The sequence below is a fragment of the Balaenoptera musculus genome, chromosome 10 (genome assembly GCF_009873245.2).
Source record: "Balaenoptera musculus isolate JJ_BM4_2016_0621 chromosome 10, mBalMus1.pri.v3, whole genome shotgun sequence".
NCBI lineage: Eukaryota > Metazoa > Chordata > Mammalia > Artiodactyla > Balaenopteridae > Balaenoptera > Balaenoptera musculus.
This window is the reverse complement of record NC_045794.1, coordinates 68,767,149-68,787,155: the sequence shown is the minus strand read 5'-3', so window position 1 is coordinate 68,787,155 and position 20,007 is coordinate 68,767,149.

The window sequence follows — 20,007 nt, the reverse complement described above, 5'->3', positions numbered from 1 at the left end:
GACTTACAGTTCATAAAACTGTTAATCAATCTTCTAGACACAATAATGTGTTTGATACCCTTCCTGACCATATTAGTTATTGCTATAATGTGCTACCCAGAACTTAGTGGCTTTAAAAAAAAGCAATTAAACAAGTAAAGTAAGAGAAACAATATTAAAATTTAAATTACAATAAACAAAGAAAATGAAGAAATAAACAAAACAACAAAAAGAAGAACAAAATACATAAAAAGGAGAAAAAAACAAAAAAAGAGACAAAAGAAATAAAAAGAAGACAACAATGCTTGTCTTTATTTATGAGGCTACATATTGACTGTACTGTTCTGCCGATCTGGGCTGGATCACCAAACTTTTTGTCCTTCTTCATGCATCTGACATCTGGACAGTGAGAACATCAATTGGGATGATTGATTCATCTCATCTTTTAGGAGAATAGTCTGGGTTTGTTCTCATGGCAGAGGCAATATTCCAAGAAAGAACAGAAGAGCTCTAGACCCCTTGAGGTCTAGTCTCAGAACTGGCATAATGATTTATTAGTCATGTATTTTAAATTTGCTCAGTGTCCTAGCATAAATTTCTTTATCATCAATTTTTTTTTTTTTTACGAAGTTTAGAGTCATTAGACCGGCATTCATCTCTCTTTATAAGATGAATAGGCAAAGAACCATAGCATAAGGACTGCCCCCATCAATAACAAAACAATGACAACAATAAATCATTACTCTGAAGACAAAACACTGTTTAAGTTCTGGAATATTTGAACTTCTCTTTAAAATACATTTAGGAAAGGATCGAACATTTTAGGAAATACTAGTTCCTTGCTCCTGAAAAGATTTAAGATGATATTATGAAGAAAGAACAGGATGAACTAAATAAAAATTGTTAGAGTGAGAATTATGACAGAGGCCCTATGACCAGCCACAGGTTTAGTGCTTTGCTTAAAAGGCTCACAGGACTCAGCATATAGTAATACTGAATGGCTAAGATTTATTGCAGTGACACAGCAAGGATACATAGCTGATTCAGTAAGGGAAAAAGACACATCAGGCAAAGTCTGGATGAATTCATGGGCAGACTTCCCAAGCGCTCCCTGAGAGGGCCTCACAGAGCGCATCCTCCCTTCCAGCAGCGAAATGTAGTTAACACATGCACAGTGTTTCTACTCAGGAAAGAGCTGTTTGATTCTATTGTTTTCACTGGGAGCTGGTTACACAGACACAAAATCAACCGTAATTACTGCAATTCTATACTCCCAGAAAGGAAAGCAAGTGTTTAGTGCCCCAAACTGTTCAAAAGCCAATGTCCCAGGGAGCCAAGGACCATCCCTATAAGCAGGTGTTTCTAAGGAAAACAGCCCACCTATTACCTAAATTAAAAGATCGCTGGAAGCCAAATAAAATAGAATCAGCAATGTTCCAAAGGTAATCAGTGATTTGGAAAACAAACTTGAGAAGAATGCCTACAATATTTAATCAACAAAGATAAGAGACTGTGGAAAACATAAAAATTGAAAAAGTAAAACAGAAAGTAGAAAACAAAATGCATGTAAATTTTTAAAAAAAATCTTTACTCCCTTATTTTTCATAAGAGAGTAAAAGAACAAAATGTAACAGAAACAATGATCTAACTTAAAATAGGGGGGAAAGGCTTTTCTAATGTAATACAGGTCATTAGTTTGAAGGTCACCATGTTTATGGCAAAATTTAAGAAAATTAAAAAACAATTATAAATATATTAAAATTGTGAATTCTAAGAATAAGAAAGTAAATACTTGGTTTTGTAGAAATATGAGGGTGTTTATGTTGCTTTTTTCATTCAAAGAAATGAAAATATCTTTAAAATTTTTTTAAGAACGAGAGTATGAACATGACAACAAGCTTGTATATAATAAATGCATAAATATATCAAAATTTGGATCTAAAAATGATGGCATCCATCTCTTATCTTGAGCACAGTGTACCTTTGGATACAGAATTAAAAGGCTACAAAAAAGTCCCACTAAATTTTCTTAAACTTGATTCGCAATGAGTCAGGTTACTACTGAGAGCAGAGTGACAGTCATTCTATACTAGGATGAAGGGGGAGTATGCAATGCCGCTTGTTTTTTTAAAATCAGCTTCCCTATAACAATAGACTAAAAATGGTTCTGTTCTAAAACTGGCACCAGAATTGAAATCCAAAAGGATTCTCACATAGAACCAGAGCGCTAATTGCAGAGTATTCATCAGATTTTGTGGGAACATTCAATTATTAAACATCATATTTCTTCTGCCTTGCTTCTTCTTCTCTTTGACCCTGCCTATCTTCTCACCAGTTCCAGTGCTGAAGGATCAGATAACTGTTCTCACTTTCCTGATCAAGTTCCAAGGATAAAATTAAGAAAGCATTTCCATAAATGAAGATAGGACTTAAAGAGAACACACACATAAAGTCCCAGAGAAAATGGCATATCTGGATATAGCCATCCCCATTAAAAGATAAAGAGTGCTCAGAAATAAATCCAAAATGGGGTCTATCATAAATGGCATTTTAAAACAACACACACACACACACACAGAATAAAAAGTAGAGAAAAATAATAGCATCAAAGGCCTAAAAATTATTTACTTTGCAAGAAGAATTTGTCTAGGAAATTAAAGACAGTTTTAGATTAAAACCTTTCTACTTTCTAAAATAAATTTTAAAATAATACAGGCTTTTTAAAACAAAACTAAGCATAAAAGAAAATAAAATCTAAAAGGACAGATGAAAAGACGAATGAAATGATAGCTGGTGGTACAAATTAAACATAACGAAGAAAACATTAAAACCATTCCAGAAATTAAATAAAAGAAAAATTAGAAGCAGCAAAATGTAAAGTCACATGATAAAAATAAAGTTAGTCATAGAGGATAACTTTGAGAAAAATGGGAAAAGATCAAAAAGCTGTCAAAATTCAGTAGAGAAGTATGAAAAGCTCAAAATGAAAGTAGAGAAAATGATACATGGAAGGCAGACAATGATATAAACATTTAATGCATAAAAGTGTGTATTTTAAAAAAGCAAGAATAAAATATGAAAAAGAGATATTAAAATATATAATGGAAGAATATTTTTTTGCAAATTTAAGAGAGAGTTTTACAGGAGATTTAAAGGGTATAATGTGTATTAGAAATGAGAAAAAATGAAAGGAACAGTAAACCACAAACAACACGACATCCTGATGAATTTACTGAACATTAAAACAAAAACAAAAGAATACTATAAACATCTAGACAGAAAAAACAGATCATTTACAAATATAAAAATGTCAGTGGTATCTCATATTTTTATACATCCACAGTGAGGGCATAATAGAGTGTTGTAAATTCTAGGCAGTTTAAAATTTTTAAAAAGAATGTGGCATAATTTTTTAGTTCTTTTAGCCACACTATAAAAATTAGATTTACAGGCAATATCAGGAAGGCAGGCCCAGGAATGCTCTGCCCTTTCATTATCAGTCCAGATTTGGGGGCTTGGCCTCTGTGGTCCATGCTGGAGGAATATGATTTGGGGTCTGTTATATTACTTGTCATGTGGGAAAAAGCTCCTGAAATGAGAAGAAATAAAGCCAAGAAGGGCTAAGGAGTGATTGAAGTTGGATATAAGGAAATACTGGCTAAGCTGAATCTTAGTTTAGTCATCAAGGCTACATTTTGGTAGCTGCTTCCTCAATCCTGTGAGTTCCACTTGTTCTTTGGGCCAAGAAATTTTCTTTTATCCTTCAACTAGTTAGACTTATTTTGGTACTTGCAAATGCAGGAGTCATGGCTAATAACCCAAGTAAATGCTTTAATATTAGAAACTAACAGTTGTGATATTAGTATTAAAAGTTTTGTCTACAAGGTACAAAACATTCAATGAAACAAAGAAAGTCACTTTATCATAACCAAGAGCAAAATGAACAATGGCAATATAGGTGCCAAGAAAGTTTTGGCAAGAATAATTCCAGAGCAAAATATGTAAAGCAAGAAATATATAACATATAAAAGAGAAATCAAGAGGTATAGAGTAATTTTGGAGGAAATTTAAATATATTCCTCTCAACATTTGGCCAAATCAAGTAGGTATGAAATAAGAAAAGTCATAAAGGCTTAGAATTATATAATTAATAAAGATGATTTATTAGATTTTAACTGTATGTGTATATATATATATGTTTATAAATATAATAGTGAACTTTTAACTTTCACTCAGAAAATTTAAGCTTAATCCATGATCAAGGAAAATTTTTTAGTTTTACATGCATATATGAGAAAAGGAGAAAGATGAAATTCAGTGATCTAAGCATCAGTCTCAAGATGTTAAGAAAAGGGCTTCCCTGGTGGCGCAGTGGTTGAGAATCTGCCTGCCAATGCAGGGGACACGGGTTCGAGCCCTGGTCTGGGAAGATCCCACATGCCGCGGATCAACTAGGCCCGTGAGCCACAATTACTGAGCCTGCGCGTCTGGAGCCTGTGCTCCGCAACAAGAGAGGCCGCAATAATGAAAGGCCCGCGCACCGCGATGAAGAGTGGCCCCCACTTGCCGCAACTAGAGAAAGCCCTCGCACAGAAACGAAGACCCAACACAGCCATAAATAAATAAATAAATAAATAAATAAATAATTGTATAACTTTAAAAAAAAAAAAAAAAAAAGAAGAAAAAAAATCCCAGCAAATTAAGTTTAAAAAAAAAAGCCAAAAAAATAAATAAAGGCAGCAATCAATGAAACAGCATCAAACACACAAAAGAGAGGATGTACTGATAAAATGTGTAAAACTTCCTGGCAAGTCTGATCAGTAATATTTTCCTTGAGAGAAGATTGGTTTTTGTTTATGGCCTGAAACACTTGAGGCGAATTATCCTCAGTCCGAAGATGGACTGAGAGGGTTACGTTCTCTACTCCTCCTGACAGCTAGTCTGTTTCTGGTTCACCCTCATTCCTTTAGGGCGCCCACTAGAAGCCTGCAATTTTTACCAGGGGCCCTTCTCCTTCTCAGACATTTGACTTTTCTCTCAAGCCCTATGAGACCTCTAAAAACTCCACTTGGTTTATTATCTTTTCTGACACCAATTTCACTTTTAGAATCAGCAGTTGCTTAAGGGGAAAAAGTGGCCTCAGGGTTTGAGTTAACTTCTCTCATCTTCTCTTCTCTTCTTAGCCCAGCATATTCTCACTGTTGGTAATTTCCTGAGGCTTCCAAAGAGATTAAAAAACATATTTTGTCCAGTTTATTGAAATATTCTCAGCATGAGCTACAGTTTCAGACAGTCTAGCCTATTATTTTTGAATGTGAGATCCCATCTAAGTAACTTTTAGGTCAGATTAAATAAAAATAAAACTGCAGTCCATGGTACCGAGACAGAAATTATGAAACCGCTTAAGAACTTTCCCTGTTGGATGAATTTTATTTCCCTATTTTACATCTTTATGGAGCCACAGAGGGCATTGAATTTTCTATCATCTCATTCTGACCCTGACTCCATCTCTACATTTCATTATCTCGGTGCCTGTCCTTGTTTCTCTGAAATTAAGCCGGTGTCTGTCCTAGTTCACTAGCTAGCACCAGTCTATCAGTTTGCATGCTTCAGAAACTGACATCAGACTCCCTGCAGAGATCTGACAACACATTGTAATCAGTCCTGGACAATAGGTGAACTATGGCCTTGGAGCTTTGTTGCCACCAGTGGGTACAAACACTGATTTAATATTAACATTCTGGCTGCTTTTATTTAAAGGCTATCTTCCTAGTCTCTTCTTTATATAGGCTGAAGGTATGTAGTTGAAAGGGTGATGTGTAAGGGCTTAGCTTGGCTACATTTTAGTGACCCTAGATGAAGTATTTTGGCAGTTCCTTGACACTCTGTGGAGTTATTTTGTGACTATTGATAATCACAATTTTGGAGCTCTACAGAAATTTCCAGAGTAACAGGAAAAATTCCCTACATTTGCTTGTATTAAATTTAGTTAATTTTGGTTTGAAGTATCTGCTGAATTCATTAATCTGAGACTTCAGAAAATAATGCAGAATCCCAAACAAGACTCTGGAAGTCCTACACAGATATGCTGTTTTGCAAATGTAGTCATAACTAAATGTTTGTTATACAGCCCTGATGCTGTTTGACTGCCGGTTCCTTTATACTAAGAATCAGTGTCTCTCCAGAACATGGTTAGTGCTGTGATTCTTTATTTTTTCCGACAAAGAAATACTTAGAGCTAAGGAGAATGGGCAACTATCCCGAGAATTTTGCATTGTATTTAAATCTTATGCAGCTTGTAGCACTCCCTCACTTCATACTACCCAACATTTGAATAAAATTGCCTCACCAGAAAGAATGAAGTGTTTATCTGGTGTCTTAGTGAACTTTCCTCCTCTGTGTCCCACAGTGACTGTTCTCTTTGAGAAGAGCAATCTCAGAATAACCAGTCACTCTAGGGTGACTGCATATAAATATCAAAGCATTTAATATTTACAAAAGCATTTAACAAATGAGGAAACAGAGGCACAGAGATGTTGACTAAGTTTGCCAGCGTGGTAAATGGCAAACCCAGAGTTCCAGGAGCCATTCAGTCTCCATATCTCCTGCTCTAAGCCCCTGTGCTATGTGGCCATGGTTCTGGTACTAGTCCTTAACTGCCCTACTGTTCCGTACACTGCCCTTCCTCCTGCCACAATATTTTTTCTGGTATATAGGATTCTCAGACTCTTACAGCATTTGCTTATCCTTTAATTTTTAACAGCATACTTTTTCGTTTACACAAAACATGTTGGGAGAGTCTCTGTCGATACCTAAACTTGACCACTCTTTCTTTGATGTACCTCTGTACACTTCTATCATAGAAACTAGAGCACTTTTATAATACACTTAGTGTTGCCCCACTAAACTGTAAGATCTTTGACTCCTAGGACCATGTCTAATTTAACTCTATGTTCCCCACACCCTGCATTGCATCTGGTACCTTCAGCCTGCTCGACAGATGCTCAAAGAATTAAACAATTCAAATGTGCTTTACCCCTAAAATCTCTCTGTACTCTTGTTTCTGCTCTTTCGGTCATCCGTTTCACTGCATTCTCTGCACTTCATACTTCTGTACATTAGGTCTCGTCATGCCGAGACTTTCTGTGAGGATTCTTTGTCATGTGGGAGAGCTAGAAAGCTGCATTTTCTCTTCTGACACCTTCCTCCAACGGTAAGATTATAGACAACCAGTTCTAGTCATATTATCATTGCATGATGACCTCCTGCCTTCCAGAATTTCCCCTTGGGCCTAAGGGCATTGATGCTGTTGGTCAAACTTTTGTCTAGTATGATTATGCAACTATTCTCAATATACTGGTTTTATTGGCCCTCTGTCATGTCCAAGGAATGTGCACTGACAACACTGCTATCTCTTCTGTCTATAGAGTCTCCACATGATTGAGTTTGTCACCGTTCTGCAAATGAGAAGGGAATTCGTTCATATTCTGCATCCATCACTAATTAGGAAATGGGCCCTTACCAGACATTGAATCTGCAAGTGCCTTGATCTTGGACTTCAACCTCCAGAACTGTGAGGAAATTAATTTATGTTATTTAAACCACCAAGTCTGTGTTTTTTATATGGCAGCCCTAGAAAACTAATATAGAATTCAGTTTTTATCATTCATCGCCATTATCATATATTGTTGCTTAGAATTATTATTACATCTTTCCATATGCACAGCTTGTCTTCCCAACAGATTAATAGCATTTTCAAAGGCAGGAACTTACCCTGTACTTTGTTACTTTCTTAACAATATTACACAATACAATGCACACAACAAAAACTTAATGAATATTTTTGTTAAGTCAGTTAATGACTTGGAGTAGCATTTATCTTACTGGTAAAAAGTTTGACTAATTCACAAAACATGGAAGTGAAATATTTCATATCTATCTCATTTCTACCTTTATATTTTATTTTTAATAGGGAATGAGAAAGGAAAATCAAGAAAAATTGATTGATCAGGCTTTCATACTTTTACATTTATGTCATAAAATTTATCTTTACCCATACTTATTATAAAACCAAGATAAAGAAATGAAGCAACAAAAGAAGAAAAAAATTCTCCTTTTAGGAAACAGCTTTAATTTTCACTGGTTTTCTTCCTTAATTCCATCAAGACTTCAGGGTATGGTAGTGTCTGAAGAACAATAGAATATCAGCTTTTAGGTCACTGGAGTATTATTTAATGGAGAGAAAATGTAATTTTCAAGAGAAAACAGTATACTAATCTGGTAATGACAAATGTTACTGAAAAACAGTAAGTTTTGTACTGTTTGTAACAAAATGGAGAGCACGTCATTTGAGCTCCTCAAGACTGAATCAATTTACTCCTTTAACATTGGTGAATAGTTTGGAGACTTAAAGACAAAGCAACATTAATTGGTATAAGTTACCTACGATGCTTTAAGTTGTTCATTTTTATGTCAGTAATGATATTTCTTAATGGTTGTAACTGACTTTATTTGGTGAACAAATATTAAATGAGCTAGCAACAATGGTTCTATGATTTAATTCCAAGCATAAGTTACTCAATTATGGTCGGCTAAAAAGGCTATAAATGTATATATCCATGGCTAAATCAGACCTGGCACTAAAAATTTCATCCTGATTAACTTGAGTTTGTCCTATTATCATGTGTTCATTAGTCCTAGGATTGTTATTCATATATTGAGCCATGGAATTGAGTCAACCGTGATTTTACTTAATGTAATTTATATATATTCTAAAGTCATCTGTTGTCTTCGAGTATATAGTATCTTTTAGTATCAAAAAAAAAAGGATAAAGAAACTAAAGATCGCCAGCAAACCACCAGAAGCTAGGGAGAGGCAAGGAAGGATTGATTTTCCTCCTACAAATTTCAAAGGGAGCGTGGCCCTGGCAACACCTTGATTTTGGACTTCTAACCTCCATTTATCTTACAAATACATTTGTAAGACAATACATTTCTGTTGTTTTAAAGCACACACAAAGAAAGTGGACAGAGATTCTGAATTGTGGTAAAAGAGAACATAATTGTGGTAAAACAGAATATAAAAAAATAAAATAAAACCAGTGAGTCAACATGGTAATTAAATAAATGATTGGTGTTGAGTGTGTATAACCACAAATGAAAGTGAAGACTCAGCATCTATTCTCAAATAAACTTTTATTTTTAGATGGCAGGCAGAATATAAATGCATGAAGCATATTTAGTATAAATATATTTAACGTAAATATATTTATACTACATGAATATATAAATGCATGAAATATATTTAGCATTTATAAAATTACAAATGTGTGAGTTAATTGGACACAAATTTAGTAGGGACATTGCTGATGAAACTGAATAGAGTTAATCAGTCATAGCTTTCTATATGAGGCCACCTTGATGATTCTTTTTAAATTGTATTGTGACAAGACTTTCAAGAAGAACATTTTTAAGTAATATCTTTGGTGGCTACATAAATATAAGATCTGAAGATAAAGGTATTCCTGCCAAAGCTTTTGATGATTAAATTTGTATCAGCTTCTCTCTCTCTCTCTCTCTCTCTCTCTCTATATATATATATATACACAGAACCCTACTTTACTGCTATTTCTTCACCTTCTTATGATCATTCACATTTATATTCTAATTAGGAAAACACAATTAACAACGATATCTAATATGAGAAATTAGTAAAATAATATAATGCTCTGTGTACTTCCTTTTCCTCTTTTAAGACCAGTGCACCTGTTGCCTCTGTGAGTAGGAATATTGGCTTCTTATAACTTATAGGTGCATCTTTCTGGAAATTGCCCTTGGCTAAAAAGGAGCTATCTTGCCCAAGACACAACACTTACCCCAAGAGAAACCTGTATCCAGTGACAGGCCAATAGTGAGGTACAATGCTTGGCCATTTGTCTTGGTTGAGAACAATTCCAAAGTACTGATCTTTCTCCAGAGGTCACTGTGGGATGGGCTGAGGGTGCTGCTGTAACTGCTTTACAATTCAGCTTTTCTTGCTGGCCTCTCCTCCTTCCTCACAGGTGTTGCTCCTGAGAACATTCCCCAAAATACCTGTGGCATGCAACTCCTCTCCATCTCAGAGTCTGTATCCAGGGAATCTGGCCTAAGATTAAATGAAGGTGGTCTATTATCATACTTACAATTTGAATATTTGAGAAATAGATAGAACTCCTTCTTTGTGTACAATATTTGGGGAAAGAAACAAAAGGTTTGCAGTTTGGGAAATAGTATACATATATATTTTTAATGATTAGAGTCGGTATGTGGACACATGGGAGCCAAGGGAGAAGTAAAACAACATGAAGAGTCCTGTCTCCTACCTCTAGATATTTGGCATCTCTCCTACTTTATTTTATTTTATTTTATATTTTATTTTTTAAGTGAGATGAAAATTTATTGAATGGACACTAGCATACTTCATAGAATTGAAGGAAGAACTGTGGGCATCAGTGCATTTCTGAAATACTGAAACTTGATACTCTCAGGATAGTCTCTGCCGTCTCTCTCTCTGATTTTCTTCTTTTGCAGCTTCATACTCTCTGTGTGATGGGGAAATGTGCTCTGGGGTTATATCCATACAGCTCTATGACCATAGAAAAACAAGGTATCTCTACCCCACTCCACATGCATGGACACGCAATACCTCCAACCCCATTATACAGGTACATTAATTCCAGTTAAAAATCAGGGAAATGATTCCAATTGTCCTTTCTTGGATTATTATGTCCACCTCTGGACAAATCTTTTGAAGCTAGTTTATAGATTTTGAGTCTTCCAACTTAGGTCACATGCCTGGGGTCAGGGATTAGATTCTGTCACCAGAAGAAGAGAGGAGGAGTGCTGGGCAGACAAAGACAGTAGGCACCACAATAACTGAAATGAACATGTTAATTAGAATAATTTGAATAACTGCTTTAGTTCTCTATTTATTTTTTTCTTCCCTCTGGGCAGAGGTATAAGAAATAATTTAAGTATATACAAGCTTTGGCATTCACAAGGGCAAGGCAAGAGGGAAGTGGGCATGGAGAGAGCCTAGTGAATCTTTGGGAACCAATTTAATTTCAAAACTGTTGTAAAAATTGCCAGTACTTTAATGTTTATTCAAGCATTTGCAATATTTTGCAATTTTAAATTACATTAAATGAGACCTTACTATTTTTATGTTTACAAAAATAGACCATGGGTTTGTAAAGGTTTAGAAAAGTGATGTAACAGGACTTATTCTGCTGAAGAAACATAAACTATGAAATTGATCCCAAAATAATGCTTAGAAGTAAATTTGCTAAATGTCAGCAATGAACAAGGCTTAACTTTCCACTTACTTACCACCCCATGTCTAGTGAATACTCAGTAAATCTTTTGGATATTGCTTCATGAACTCTAATGTCTCATTGAACTTTAGATAGCATCTCCACTCTCTCGCCTTTTGTCCTTACCACTTCATTACTAAGAAGGACAGAAAGTACAATATTAGCAGCATCCCCAACAGATGTGATTTTCAAATTTTTTTTTCAATGGAAGAACATTCCTTGATCTTCTCTGTGAAATTTCCAGTACTATCAATTTAATTTAACTTTTACTTGTTGAAGACATAAACTAAGGGAAGGACTTTAATGAGACAATCAATCTCCTTAAATATTTAATAAAATTTTGTGCCTGTGGACTGTGCTTGTTCGTGCATGCACGTATATAGAAAGAATTTCCAAGGCATCTGTGAATCAAAAATATTTTAAAATGGCAGTAAAGGATGTGGGAAACAAAAAGTTATGGCTTATTTAAATAAAAATATTTCAGCAATTTTAACACTTAAGACCTAGTTCATTCCATTGGAGATCTACTATATACACTGAATAATAGTAGTAACACTATATGCAAAGATATATCAAGGACTTGCTCAGAGCTGAGGTCTGTTCTGAGCACATTCCATACATTATCTAATTTAATCATCCCCATACTACAGTTGAGAATATTGCAGCTTAGAACAGTAAGACTTGCCCAGAGTCATATAAGAGTGAATGAAAGAGTCAGAATTGATATTCATTTCCGGTTCTAAAACCCATTTTTTTTTTTTTTTTTTTTTTGCCAGGAATAAGGTAGGCACTAAAAAATGTGAATTGCATTAGATTAAAATTTTGATACAAGAAATATGTGATAAAAGATAAATGAAACATATTTATCATTTATTAAACTGTCCTTCAAGTAAGTAACTTATAATATTCCTTCTGCCCATCTCGATCCCATAATTGTTTTTCTAATAGCTTTAAAATATGTGATAAGGGATTGCTCTCTTTAAGCTTCACTTATTTATTCAAAAAATTATCAAACTACCATTGTATGCCAGGCATTTTATTGTGAATTCAGTGGGGGCATAAAGAAGACATTGTCTTTGTCTTTTGAGGACCTACATTCAAGCAAGAGAAACAAACAATAAACAATTTTAAAATAAACAAACCACGTAGCTTTAGCTATAGTGTTCAAGGAAGCCCTATCCTTTTTATTATTTAAAATTAATTATTAAATTGCACTAAACTTATCAAATGAGTTCTTCAGTTTCTAAGGGATTGTATGCATTTTTTAAAGAGGAAGGATTTTGAATGTATAATCTAAAATCATCTCATAAATATCTGTTCAATACTTTAGACAGAAAGTGAACTGTGTAGTTCATTTTATTCAATCTTTTCTTTTTAAAAATGAGGAAACAGGGTTCCTCATTAGTTAAAAGACTTGGGAATTACATAGCCAGAACTGGGACTAAAAGCCAAGTGTCATGTATTCTGGGCTAATGTTTATTCTGTGACACAGCAGAGTCTTTGTCTAAGGTCTTACGGAATTGGGGAGTTCTGAAAGGAAGCTGGGCTTTGCCTAATGAAAATCACAGGAAAGAATGAGTGAAAATCATTTTTCATTGGCTTTTCCTTCTATTCCTTTAAGTGTCTTGGGAATTTTTTTTAGAACCCTTGTGCTTCTCCAGGTACATGGAGTTCCAAAGAGAATGGTCTGGGATTTACCACATTGGAAATGATGTCCTGGAGAAAAAACTAGAGCCATCAGATTGCAGAAAAGAAAAAAGAAATAACTTTAAAGTCATATAATGCATTGCCCTCTTTTACGTCTAAGAAAATCAATATGCAGAGAGAGAATGAATGATCCTCTACAAATTTAGGCTAACTCTAAGGACTTTTATGAGTGCCTTTATTGTGACAAACATAGTCCAATGTTTGACGTAAATAGATACTTAATGAATGTTGAAAAATGGATGGACTGTTAAATATTGGAATGATAAAAATTTCCTTAAGCTAAAATTTAAAAACAAAAACGATCAAAGTTTTCATGTATTATAATGTCTCAGAGTGGTTCTTACCTGAGGTACAAAGAATAAATGTAATAGTTCTTATAGAATTTTTTATATTATTCTTTGTTTCTTATTCTGTTTTCCTTTTGGGTTTATATAAACCTTGGTCAACCTAAGTTTTTATGGAACATGTGTAGTATACATATATGTACAATGATTAATCTTAACCATTTCCTGATTTTCTGCAATGAATTCTATTCCTAAGCCACTGCTATGCTTGTATTCTCTTGTCTGATAGAAACCTTTCCTACTATGGAATATTTAAATGTAGAGGAACAAATTTAAACCTTTCGTTGATTTAATATTCAACATGGGGATTAATGAAGTCATAAATTAGAATAGAATTTGGGCAAATAGCTGTTCCTATGTTCTAAATTTTCACTTATATAGACACACGTACACATATACACACGCATGCACATGTACTTTATGGAAATTTTAGCTTACCTAGCTATTTTGGATCACATTTCTTTTCAAATGGTTTGGCTTAAGAAAATTGTTTTAAAGTGATGTCAGAGTAATGAAGCATGAAGGATGTTTAAAAGAAGAGCAAAGTAAGAACACTGAAGACCAAGAAATAAGATAGTCATCCTACTGGATAAAAAGTGCACAAAGATATTTGGTAATTTTATGTATTGATGTCCTTAAATAAAACATTTTAGGACTGAATTTCCTGAGTAAGTTTGTAATACGTGATGTTTTGCTTCCATGTTGCTCCTGACCAAGTGGTTTCAAGGGTTCTTACAAACCACTCTAGGGCACTCTCTTGCACCAGTTTTGTCTTAAAGTATACGAATACACGAAGAGAAGGTATGAGCAGAGCTTAAGTACAGTCAGTAAAAGTTCAAAGATTTGATAATGGCACACAGAGATGTCTCTCAAGTGACCTTTTTTTTTTTTTTTTTCAATGAATGTTATTAAGAGCCAAAGCAGAGTCAAGGAGGTAATGATACAAGAGCACAGCATGAACACTACAGCCCAAGAGAGCCATAGGTTTTATGTTAGATGTAAAGGAGTACACAGAAACTTGTGACAAGCAAGGAAATGAGCCTAATGACATACAGGAACAAGTGATAGAGATTTGACATATGAAATAATAAGCCATTGCAACTTAGCCTCCCCTACATTTTTTTTTTAATGAATGTTATTTAGAGTCAAAGCAGAGTCAAGCAGGTAATGATACAAGAGCATGGCATGAACACTACAGCCCAAGAGAACCATAGGTAGCACCACCTATGGTGCTACTGTAGCACCATCATGCTACATTAACAGTGAACGTTTGAGGGCCTCATGGCTTAGCTAACAGGTTTTAGTGGTAAAAATTCAATGAACTTCAAAAATAGATAAATTGTGGTTAAGGTAAGGAGTGTGTGGTCACAAATCAAGGCAGATATGTTTAGGGAAAAAAAGAGGTTTACTTAGCTACTCTGGCCTTGTAAGCATGTGGTATGCTTCTGCCAAGCCTTGTTTTAAAATTAATCAGAGAAATATTTCTTTTGAATTTAAAGAAGATGCACCAGAAAAGCCAGTATATTCCAGTTATGTTCTAGCCAAACTGGGGTGGCTTTGATGTGGCATTTTGTGGGTTTTGAAAATACAGTCAAGTAAGTGCCCATTTACAAATATTGTTAAAAAGCTCAACCTATCACAGTTGAAAAATCTATTTAAAGGAAAAGAAACAACAAAAAAACCTGATGTTGAACAACCCACATACTGATTTAATACTTGTGACAGCTCTTAGAACCTGTTAACATTGCCACTTTATCTTAGCTTTCCTCAGAGTGGGTATATAATATTAGCTATGTGTTGTGGCCTGATGATGAAAACTGTGATAAGTTTTGGGGTCTCTTAAACCTTAAAAGATAAATTTAATCTTTATTGTCTTTAAAAAAAAAGAAAAACGTCTAAAGCAAGTGGGAAAAAGCCATATGGTACTCCAGACCACAAGGGAAATTATACTTCTTTATATGAAGCATTCCCACTAGAAAAAAGGGTAACCCTTCTGTTTATCATTATATTTTATGAGGTAACTTCAATGAAATCATGGAAGCATTATCACACGAATAGCAAAGGATAAAATCTCTTTTGCCAGGGTCCTCAAAGGATAGGAAATTTGGAATATGGCACAATTGGAACTTATTTTCCACACTGCAAATGAGGTTCAAGATGTGGTGTGGGTGAGTGACAGAAGGTTTCTTGCCATCAAAGGAGATGGTCAGCATTTTCAAAACTTTCATGTGGGATATGAGGGTATATTTTATGGGCCCAATACAGGAACTAAAATGTAATTTTAATACAGTTTACGTTGATATTTTATGTGGGAAGAGTTTGTTGACTCAAATGTTCCAATGTGTGAAGGAAGTATCAGCAAACATGCACAGGGACCTCACTAAAAAAATTACATGTAGGGATGGTTTTTAGAGGAAAATTGATGAAGTCATAGCAAGGGTATTTTCCATCAGATGAAAACTACCAGTGCTGTCTATTCATTTCCTTTGGAAAATAGAAGATCAAAGAAAATATTTTAGTAGAGTGTTTCTTTTCAAATATAACAAAGATTCTTTTGCAGTAATAATGTCTCTTTCTCTTTTCCATATGCTCATTTATGCCCTCATCAAATATGTGCTATGTGACACACACTGCGCCATATTATAGTAACAGCAGTCAGCATTTACACAACCTTTATTATGCCACTTAGCAAGATAAGTGCTCCATGCCAATCTATAGCCACAAGAAAACTGAAGGAAGTGTTCATGTTTTACAGCTGAGGAACGTACAGCTTAGCGAGGTTTTGGAAGTGATTTTAAGCCTTATTATGGAACCAATATTTGAATTCAGGATATTGATTTCATAGCCCAAACCTTGATGACTTCCCTCCCCATAAATAACTTGTGTCTCAAGAGAGACAGAGATTATTATTCAGTCATCAAAGACATAGAACATTTATAGGTAATTCACAAGGAAATAAAAGGAAAGTGCTTTGAAATCCATAAAAAAAAAGGGACATGATAAAATCCGGCATGCCAGAGTCACTTTATTAATTATCATTATTTTTAGAAATAATAACTTGTATAAGGTAATTCACTATATTAATATATTACATGCACTAAAGCAAATAATTTATTTTCCACTTCCTTCTACAGCTGTACCAAAATGCACAATGTGGTATGACTGACTCTTTGATTTGAGCAGAACCTGTATAAGTAGACCACTTGAATGGCTACAGAGCATAAATATTTAATTTCTGACTCTTTGATTTGAGCAGAACCCGTATAAGTAGACCACTTGAATGGCTACAGAGCATAAATATTTAATTTTCTCACTCTTAAGCAAATAAAGCTCTATGTACATAAAAATTAAATTTACCCAGCACCAAAACCAGTTTTAATATGAAATAAAAATAAGTCCCTGGATTGAAATAATTATAAACTGACCAAAAAAGGTTTTCATCTAATTACAACCATAAAAATGTTGCACAGGTGAAGTAGTGACTTCATCTGAGAAAGAACTAAGAATTTAGGATCAAAGTTACATTAATTATCACTTATTGTGAGCAGTTTCCTTGAAAATACATACATTTTTACCTAGGAAAACTTTTTGTCTCTCTAAATCACCCTTTAACCAGACTCTAATAGCATTGTCTCCTCATCTTCAGTTTTTAAGTGACAATTCTCTGTAGAAAACAATGTCCTGAATAAATTATTCCATTACCTTATAAAAACTCTTTGTTCTTTAGAATTTGGAACCTAAATAAATTTTTTGAGAATTAGAGGAAAAAAACCCTTTCTCTTTCCTAAAAAAAATTGTAAGCTGTTTCATCATTGCTTATGAGAATGCAGAGTTGTATGTTCATCTTGAAAAATATATTGACAATTTCTTACAAAACTAAACATTCTCTTGCCATATGATCCAGCAATTGTACTCCTTGGTATTTATCTAAAGGTGTTGAAAAATTATGTCCACAAAAAAACTCTCCTGCACACAAATGTTTATAGCAGCTTTATTCATAATTACTAAAACCTGGAAGTGAACAAGATGTCCTTCAATAGGTGAATGGATAAACTGTGGTACATTCACGCAATGGAATATTATTCAACAATAAAAAGAAATGAGATATGAAGCCACAGAAAGACATGGAGCATATGTAAACGCATATTGCTAAGTGAAAGAAGACAACCTGATGGCTACATATTGTATGATCCCAATTATGTGACATGGTAGAAAAGGCAAAACTACGAACACAGCAAAAAAGATCCATGGCTGACTGAGGGTCTGGGGAAGCGAGGTGATGATAAATAGGTAAAACACAGAGGACTTTTCAGGCATTAAAGCTATTCTGTGTGATACTTTAACAGCAGATACGTGTTATTATACATTTGTCAAAACCCATAGAATGTATAACAGAAAGAGTGAATCTTAAGGTAAACTATAGATTTTAGTTAATAATGATGTATCAATATTGGCTCATCAATTTTAATAAATGTAGCACACCAACGTAAGATGTTAATGATAGGAGAAACGGGAGGTGGGGAAGAGGAATATATGGGAACTCTATATTTTTTGCTCAAGATTTCTGGAAACCTGAAACAGTTCAAGAAAATAAAGTCTGCTAAAAAATTGTAATGGAAGAAACAAAGGTTTGATCTCAAAAAATATACAGTTAATAATTTGAACATGGGTCAAATCAGTTATATAAGATATGATTCAATAGAAGTCTGCTGTGAATAAAATGTTAAAATTAAGAAACTTCCCACAAGGCTAAGGAAAAAAAAAAAAAACCAAGACAGGAAAATGCATGTTCCCTTTACTGTTTCTGTATGGTTACTGTTTCTGTATGGTTAAGCAAAAGTAAGGTTTAGTGTACATTACACTTAGGATTGAAATAAACATTCAAGGGGGATATTTTGTCTTTTAATTGTGATATCTATTCAAAATGTAATTTCTTACTTTAGTTATTTGATTTATAGCACTAAAATTTTGAGTATTTTTTTGAAAGTGGAGTTGTTCACAATATTTCTTAATAGATTGAAGTAAAATTTGGTAGTGGTATTAACTGGAACTTATATTTTGGTAAAGGTAAAAACATACAATGAAAAATAAAGTCTAATAATTACTGAACATTATCCATGTTCCAGATATTGTGAATATCTCATTTACTCTTAGTTGGGTTAAGTACCTATTGGGTTGTGTTACTACATCTTCCTTTTCAAAGATGGGGAAGAAAAGCTTAGAGAAGTTAAGTAGTAACTTGTTCAGCGTCACAAGGTTCATAATTGATGCAGTTGGAAAGTCAATTTGACACAGTCCCTACTTGACAGGGAATTTGACACAGTCCCTATTCTTAAAAATAATTTCCATTGTTGCTATAGAAATACTGCAGAAATAAAAATGTTATTATCATTTAGCAATGCAAGCATGCATTTCTATTGCACAAACAATATAAAAATCTAAATTCAAATATCACCTCTGTATCACAAAAATATCACTAAGAAAATATGACATAGAGAACAAACATATGGATACCAAGGGTGAAAGCGGGGGTGAATTAGGAGATTGGGATTGACATATATACACTATTGATACTATGTATAAAATAGATAACTAATGAGAACCTACTGTATAGCACAGGGGACTCTACTCAATGCTCTGTGGTGACCTAAATGAGAAGGAAATCCAAAAAAGAGGGGATATATGTATACGTATAGCTGGTTCACTTTGCTGTACAGTATAAACTAACACAATATTGTAAAGCAACTATACTCCAATTTAAAAAACTAAAAAAGAAAAAAATATATGAACTGTATAGAAATACATATACACCAAAACCTAGCTTCCAAAAATGTAACTTTTATGTAAGTCATAGAGCAAAAGTCTCATGGTTGATTTGCCAGTATGCATGGGCTAATATGATCATTCAGTAAATAAAAAAATACATTCAGTATGTAATGTTAACTGCAAATTTGCCTAATAAGTGGTAATTAAACACATTTAACTAATAATTAAAACACATTTTAAGTGATTCAGAATTTCTTTGAGTTATAAAGTAATATAGTCTGATAATGCCAAGTATCACATTTATATGATGGTTATATGTGTGTGCAAAATCTAGTTAACAAGCCACATTGATCAATTATAGAACAATATATGTCTGCCTGTAACTCATGGAATTTCCATATTCAGACTATTAATTTAATGCAGTTATTTTTAGCAGTTGTAAATTATTTTGTTATTTAGACATGTGTTAACTTCATTATGTGATTTAGATAATTTCAGGCTCTGAAAAATTTTTAATGAGAACACTATAATTACATATTCTAACATGAGGCAGTTTCTTTTTAAAATATTTGTACACACTGCTGTATTTAAAATAGATAACCAACAAGGACCTAGTGTATAGCGGTGGGGAACTCTGCTCAGTATTCTGTCATAACTTAAATGGGAAAAGAATTTGAAAAAGAATAGATACATGTATACGTATAACTGAATCACTTTGCTATACACCTGAAACTAACACAACACTGTTAATCAACTATACTCCAATATAAAATAAAAATTATAAGTAAATAAATGGAAATTGAAAAAAATATAAATACAATATTTGATCCTTAAAATTTTGTTTTTGTTTTTGGTAAGAG